Here is a 7,377-nt window from a genome sequence, read left to right as displayed (position 1 = left end):
TAGCCAACCACTTGTGAATTTTGAAAAGAGTTAAAAAAATTTATACTCTTATTGCAAAATTTGGTCTCTTGTGGGGGAGAATTTTGATTATGGGAAGAAGGGGGAGTTTTTGGCACTCGATCAATTTTACTCTTGAAATATCTCTCGATTTTCCCAAATAAGTGTGTTTGACTTAGAGATAGGAAAAAGAATTTGATTTGCAAAAACAAACCAAGTGGTGGCAAAGAATGATCCAAATATGTCAAATCTTAAGTAAAGAGAATTTGGTCTTCGATTTGAATTGATATTGCACTCCTCTGGTTGCTTTTTGATGTGTTGGCATAAATCACCAAAAAGGGGAGATTGAAAGGGAAATGTGCCCTTGGGCTATTTCTATAATTGTTTTGGTGATTAAATATCCAACACAAATGTGTTGAACTCTTATGTGCTAAACGAGCAAGAGGTGCAAAATCAAAGACAAGGTATGTTTCTAGACTTAGTGAATTATTTTTTAGTACTAACATGTTTATCTAAGTGGTAGAAACAGTACCGAGAAGAGAAGAAACGAATTGGAAAAGAGTTGGCTGTGTACAGCCAACACCTGCTCGGGCCTGGCGTACCGGACAGTGTCCGGTGCCAAGACTGGCCGACGGTGAACCGCTGCTCTCGGGAAACAACGGAGTCGTACGGCTATAATTCACCGGACTGTCCGGTGGTGCACCAGACTGTCCGGTGGTGCACCGGACTGTCCGGTGAGTCAGCCGGGACAAACTCCTAGCTCTCGGGAAAAGAAAAGGACGACGTGGCTATAATTCACCGGACTGTCCGGTGACGCACCGGACTGTCCGGTAAGCCAACGGCGCCAGCGGCAACGGTCGTCCGCGCGATCAGCGCGCGACACGTGGCTCGCTCCAACTGTCGGCTGGGTGCACCGGACTGTCCGTTGTGCACCAGACAGTGTCCGGTGCACCAACCAGCCCTGAGGAGCAACGGTCGATTGCGCCCAATATGGAAGGAGATCGCACACCGGACATGAACAGTGGTTGTCCGGTGCACCACTTGACAGAAGGCAAGGATGGCCTTCCAAATTGATCTTCAACGGCTCCTAGCTGCCTTGGAGCTATAAAAGAGACCCCTAGGCGCATGGAGCAGGATACTAAGCTTACAAGAAACATCCTAAGGCACCTAGACTTTGCACTCACGCAATCGGATCATAGTTCTTGAGATTTGAGCACTTCGAGTTGTAAACTCCTCGCGCTATGGTTGTGTGCTCACTTCTTCTCTTGTGTGCGTGGTTGTGCTGCGGATTTGAGTCTTGTGTGCATTGCTCTCCCATCCTTACTCTTGTGCTTTCTTTGTGATCATAACTTTGTAAGGGCGAGAGGCTCCAAATTGTGGAGATTCCTCGCAAACGGGAAAATACTCTAAAGGAAAAGATCGTGGTATTCAAGTTGATCATCGGATCACTTGAAAGGGGTTGAGTGCAACCATCGTCCATTGGGACGCCACAACGTGAAAGTAGGCAAGTGTTACTTGGTCGAACCACGGGATAAAAATCGTGTGTCTCTTGTGTTGCTTTCTCTGTGATTGTTGTGTTCACAAGAACTCGCTCCAAAGCTACTTAGTCGCACTAACACTTTAATAACCAAGTTTGTGGCTATTTAGTGTTTGATTTTACAAGAATACATATTCACCCCCCTCTAGGTGTTCTCAAATTCATCCATCATTAGTTTAACTCATATGTCATAGACACCACACATATATATAGCGTGTTCATCAATGGTACGTAAATGATATACATATAGTTTTGTTTTTGCTGAAATGTGATAGCTCGTTTAGCTCGCGAGCTAGCTCGTTAACAAACCGAACTGGCTTACTAACGAACCGAGCTAGATTATCAGCTCAGCTCGTGAAAAGAAAAATCAAATGACCTGATTCAATCAAGCTCATCCCGAATCGAACGAGCCGACGAGCCACGGGCATTTTGTCCAGCCCTATATATTTTAGTGTATTGTAAAAGTTATGGGAAAACCCAAAGGCTGTTGTTAGCTGGATACTTAGTAGTAACTAGCTGGAGCGTTTGTCTCTGTAAAGGCTGGCTGGGGCTGGCACGTACAGACATGGACGTTTTACGACAATCGGCACGCAGCGGGGCAGCGACACTGCGCTATTTCTGCATGTCATGCAACTATGCAAGTACAGGAACGTACTGCTTTCAGATAGAGAGAGAGAGAGACCGTTAACGTCATTCTCTACTGGGATAAGTGACTGGTTCTTACGCTCCCACCGTCCCACGGTGAGGGTTAGTTTGGAAACCCTATTTTTTCCAATAAATTTTCATTTTTTAAGAGAAATTAATTTATTTTACCTTAGGAAAATAAAAATCTCTTGAGACTACTTTGGAAACTTTAAATCCTCTTTTGGATTGGAGAAGATTGAGGTATAAATAAACTAATTTCCTCTCCAATATCCTTAGGAAATTAGAGTTTTCAAAGTAGTCCTAATAGTATGTTTTTGTTTGGAAGGAACTCGCAGACAGTAGATAGATAGCATCGAGCCAAGGAGTCGAGTGCATAAGTGCAGCAAGCAGAAAGCATGAAGCTATATAAGCCATGCTTGTCGTCCTCCTTGGCCCAGTAGGGAGAGTGAAGGCAGCCCGAAATTTGCTCCGTGAAACACAGGCCCAAAAACAGAGGCCCGGTAGGCCTTTCAGAAGGCCTCCAAGCACCCTTTCGTCCTCTTCTTCGCGAAGAGCGAGCGAAGAGTGGACACGCCCATCCTTCCTTTTCGGCCGCTACTGCAGGCTGCAGCTGCAGCACTGCGTTCCCAAACAGCCAAACAGAAGAGGGGTGGCAGCAGGACGCAGCGCTGCCGCTGAACGTCTCCGTGCCAGCAGCCGATCCCGCGTCCGGGTCACGGACTCACGGATGGGGCGCCGAGCCGGCGGGTTCGACACATCGGCGCCGAGGGGGTCGGGGTCAGGGTCAGGCGCCCTGTTCCGGTCAATGCGGGATGTGACACCATCTGTCCTGCCTGCGCCTGTTCTGGACGGACGACGACGGCACTCAACTCAGCCGATGGCGATGATGGCCCCACCACATGATCCACCGCGCCTGTGCCGTGATTAACGGCGTCTCCAGCTTGTCGTTAGATTCGATGATGAACCCTAGTAGCTACCACTACCAGTACTCCTGTAGCAGCAGTAGCTGTAGTCCTGTTCCCGATCAGATCGTGACAGTATCCTATATTCGGAGAGAGGAGAAAAGAGGACAATAATACGGAGTGCATGCTCCCTGCTACTCGAGTTAGGTTTCTCTCTACCTATGTCTCTTTGGTACTTATGCTCTTTTCCAATTCTCTTTGGTACTTATGCTCTTTTCCAATTTCCACTGACTCAAGTTAGGTTTTTTTTTTGTCTTTTTGGAACTTGCTCTCTCGAGCAAGTTGATCCAACAGAAAAGTGAAAGGGATACAAACAAGGTTTTAGCTCAAGAAGGCAATTGCTCTGTTAATCTAGCCTCTCAAAGGCACTGTACGGGGGTATTTATAGGTGTCCGAGTGCCCAGCGTCATGGATTAAGGACGCATGTGCCCTCAGGCACCTAGGTCATCCCCGGAATATTCCAATAAAGTAGGGTTACAAACTGTCATTACATAAAAGCTTTCACAAACTGGGCCCGTAATGCCCTCGGCCGCGCGGGGCCTATTACAATAGGCCGAATTCTATGTGGGTCTTCGCGTTGGACGAGGCCGTGAGACGGAGCGACCTCGTCGTAGGTCTTCGTCTTGCAGCGTATTGGACGAAGGGTGGAAACTGCCGACCATTTAGCCTCCGTTGGTTCGGTGAGATTGACGAAGGCATCAAGTGAAGGATGGCGTCTTCGCGTTCGCCCCAACATACCTCTCTCTATCTTTTTTACATGCAGCTAGCTCCCTAGCTCACATGGCTGAGTGAAGAGTTGCAGCGCGGAGAAGCCGGCTTTTTAATCTGCACTCGAGGGATCAAGTCATCTAAAAGCGTGTGTTTTCTGTCCGAGTAGAGAAGTTCTTTTTTTAAAAAAAAAAGAAGAATATAAAGATAATAAATTAATAACTGGTCACAGAGCAGTTGGTACAGAGAGAGGCAGATAGATGGCAGTCAAGTTCCGCAAGCGAGCTGCTGCTGCTGCTGATGGCGCGACGTCGCGGTCGTCGCTGTGCGCAGTAGAGCACTGAGCATTCACATCACGGAATAAATAGCTTTGCCTGCCCGGCCGGCGGCCGCTCCGCTCGCGACTTGTCGTCGCATGTGTACTTCCCCGGCAGCGGTTCGCAGCATGGCGGTGCTGCAGACCTGCACGGCACTGTAGGTGCCTGCCTGTACCTACCGGAAGGCGGAAGTAGGGCAGAGAGATTAAGGGGTATTTGATTTATAGGGACTAATGTTTAGTCCCTTTATTTTATTTCTTTTTAGTGTATAAATTGCTAAATATAAAAACTAAAATAAAGTTTTAGTTTCTATATTTAGTAATTTTGGAACTAAAATAAAATAAAATCTAGGAACTAAACATTAGTCCTTATAAACCAAACACCCCTAATTATCCTAGGCGAAAATGGCTCCCATGCCATCGTAATCCACAGGAAAAAAAATCTTCGATTATGTCTGGACTCTGGACGCGGACAAGGGTGTAGGTGCAGTCAAAGCCTATTCGCCGCCCCCGGTCATGGCGTAGCCCGTGTAGGAGTAGTAGCTGCTGCCTGCGCCGGCCGACCTGTGCCGCTGCGCCACGCTGGACACTGCTGCAGCGGCTGCGGCTCCGAGAGACGACGACGGCCGGTCGCTGGCTGGGAGGCGCAGGCGGCGGCAGGGGCTCCGGGTCTTCCGAAAGGTCCCGGACGTTCTCGGCACGGGAGGGCTTTGTTTATACTGCCACTGATGCTTTTTCCATCGAAAGGTGCAATGCAATGCAATGGCCAATTGGCCATCAGGCCATGGCCTAGCTACCTAGCTCGTTGGCCATCGCCAGCCTGGTTAACTTGGACGAGCAGAGATGTCCCCCAAAACCAGGTTTGACTGCGTGTCTGCACCCGCCGCCGAGGCGCGGATTTGACTGCCAGCGAGCGAGAAGCCGTGACAGCCGCCTCCCGCAGCTTTGACCGACCACATGCACGATCCAGTCACCCTCTCATCCAGATCCAATCGGTGTACTTGTACATACCGTGGCTTGCCGGAGATGAGATGAGAACATGAGACGCAATGCAGTGCATGGAGCTGGTGGATCGGACGGACGGACGGAGGACCGCGACGCTACAGGAAAAAGCCCGGCCTCGGCCTCGCCACCGCCACCGGGCCGGCCGGCACGGCACATGCATGCGAACGGACGAACGTGTGCGATCTGGATTCTAGACCAACCAAACCAACTCTACGGGCTACGGCGTGCGCCGCGCCGCTCCGCTCGTGCTCCGTCCCGTCCGTCTTAGCTGGACGCTGGACCATCGCCCCGACGACGTCGCCTCAGCTAGCGGCCGACCTGTCTCCCCGGCCGGGCGACGGCGACCGCAGCCACCGCTGGCTGGCTGGCTACATCCACAGCCACAGCCACAGCCTCGCACCACAGGGAGGACGGAGGAGAGGGGCGTAACGGTCGGTGCCGCAACGTATGTACAGCGAGGACGCATGTGACGTGAGGCGTCCGAGACCAATTATTAGGCGCTGATAACAATTACCGGCGGTGGGGCCCCGGGCTAAACAAACCGGCGGTGGGGCCGCGCTGCCGGAGCACCAGCTAGCTCGCTTTGCCCCCGGCTGCTTGCTTGCTGTAACTGTTGCTGCCGCGGCCCGCGGGCTCCTACTCCATCCATCTTCTGGCAGTTTACAGTTATCGATCGTACGCAGCCAAGCCACCACACCACCGCGACTGCTGCGACTCTGCGAGTGCGAGGCTCGTGAGCTGGCAACAGCAACACCCAGGGCGTTGAAACGAGCCCCTGCCGTTCCGTCGTACGTGACGCGTTGAGCCGTTGAGAGAGACCCACACAGCTGCCGTCTACGGGCTACGGCTACGCACGCTACCCGTGTTTCCTCCTCCCCCGTCGACTGGGTGCCGTCGGTTTATGTGTATGTATCTATCTATCATCTATGGCTGTCACGATGCTGATGGGACTGCAAGGATCGATGTACATGTTGTTAGAATATGTAAACCAAAGATAGAAAAGGCCAGGAGATATGGTAGTTAGGAATTGTAAAAGAAAGAAATAGTTTGTTTCTATTTTATCTCCTCAATCATCTCCTCCCATCCTCTATGTAAGCCACGGTTGGGCCTTTTCCAGCCACTCAGAAAAATCAACACGCAACACGTCTGTCTCCGGCGTTTCCACCTTCCAAGCACCTCTGAAATTCTCACATGGTAATCAGAGCCTAGTGTTCCATGGCGACGGGTTCAAGCATCGCCACCAATCCCTTCTTCGTTTTCCAGGTGACCGAAAAGTTATCCAAGACCAATCATGCGATATGGAAAGCGCAGATCCTCGCCGTCATCCGTGGTGCTCGCTACGAGGGGCACATCAACGGCAAGACCGAGCCCCCTGATGCTGAGGTCGTCGAGAAGGCGGCGGACGGCACAGCCGTCACCAATCCGAACCCTGCGTTTGAGACATGGTATGCTCTGGATCAACAGATCCTCGGACTCATTCTCTCAAACATTGGGAAGGAAGTTCAGGCGCAGATCGTCGCTGCCCAGACGGCGGCACAAGCATGGTCGGCCGTGGAGAAAATGTACTCTGCGCAGACTCGCGCCAAGACAATGAATGTGAGGCTTGCCCTTGCCACTACGAAGAAAGGTACCATGTCGATCACAGATTATGCTGCCAAGATGAAAGGTTTTGCAGATGAAATGGCTGCTGTCGGCAAGGCCCTAGATGATGAAGAAGTGGTGGCGCATATCTGCAATGGCCTTGATGCTGATTACAATCCAGTTGTGACCTCGGTCACAGCTAGATCAGATCCCATCTCGATCCTTGAGCTTTATTCACAATTGCTCGGTTTCGAGACCAGATTGGAGCTGCAAGATGGTGGCTCATATGCCCACATGGCGAACCGTGGGCGTGGCAATGGCAGCCGTGGCTCGGGCAATTCTCGTGGCTGTGGTCAGCGTGGACGCGTCCAGGTGTGTGGCCGAGGAAACGACCCACCGAAGCAACGCAATGGAGGGCGGCCACAACGATCTGATGCAGCGAGTGGGTCTCATGACCTACTGCTCTGTCAGATCTGCTTCAAGACAGGCCACAGGGTGTCCCGGTGCTGGCATCGGTTCGATGAAAACTACGTCCCAGAAGAGCGCCACATCAATGTTGCCATAGCCATGAACGCCTACAATGTCGACACCAACTGGTACACCAACACAGGAGCAACAGATCATGT

The 7,377-nt window shown here is 51.2% G+C and overlaps 1 non-coding gene across 1 annotated transcript; it reads left to right on the top strand.

Moving 5' to 3' along the window:
- Positions 1 to 6,868: 6,868 nt before the first annotated feature.
- Positions 6,869 to 7,007, top strand: LOC111590012 (small nucleolar RNA Z247). The gene has a single exon (XR_004852307.1). It is a non-coding gene; the product is annotated as a small nucleolar RNA Z247 (small nucleolar RNA).
- The last annotated feature ends 370 nt before the right edge of the window (positions 7,008 to 7,377 follow it).

Source organism: Zea mays, chromosome 8 (assembly GCF_902167145.1).
Source record: "Zea mays cultivar B73 chromosome 8, Zm-B73-REFERENCE-NAM-5.0, whole genome shotgun sequence".
NCBI lineage: Eukaryota > Viridiplantae > Streptophyta > Magnoliopsida > Poales > Poaceae > Zea > Zea mays.
Note: the sequence above shows the minus strand (reverse complement) of the source record. Positions and strands in the feature narration are given on the sequence as shown.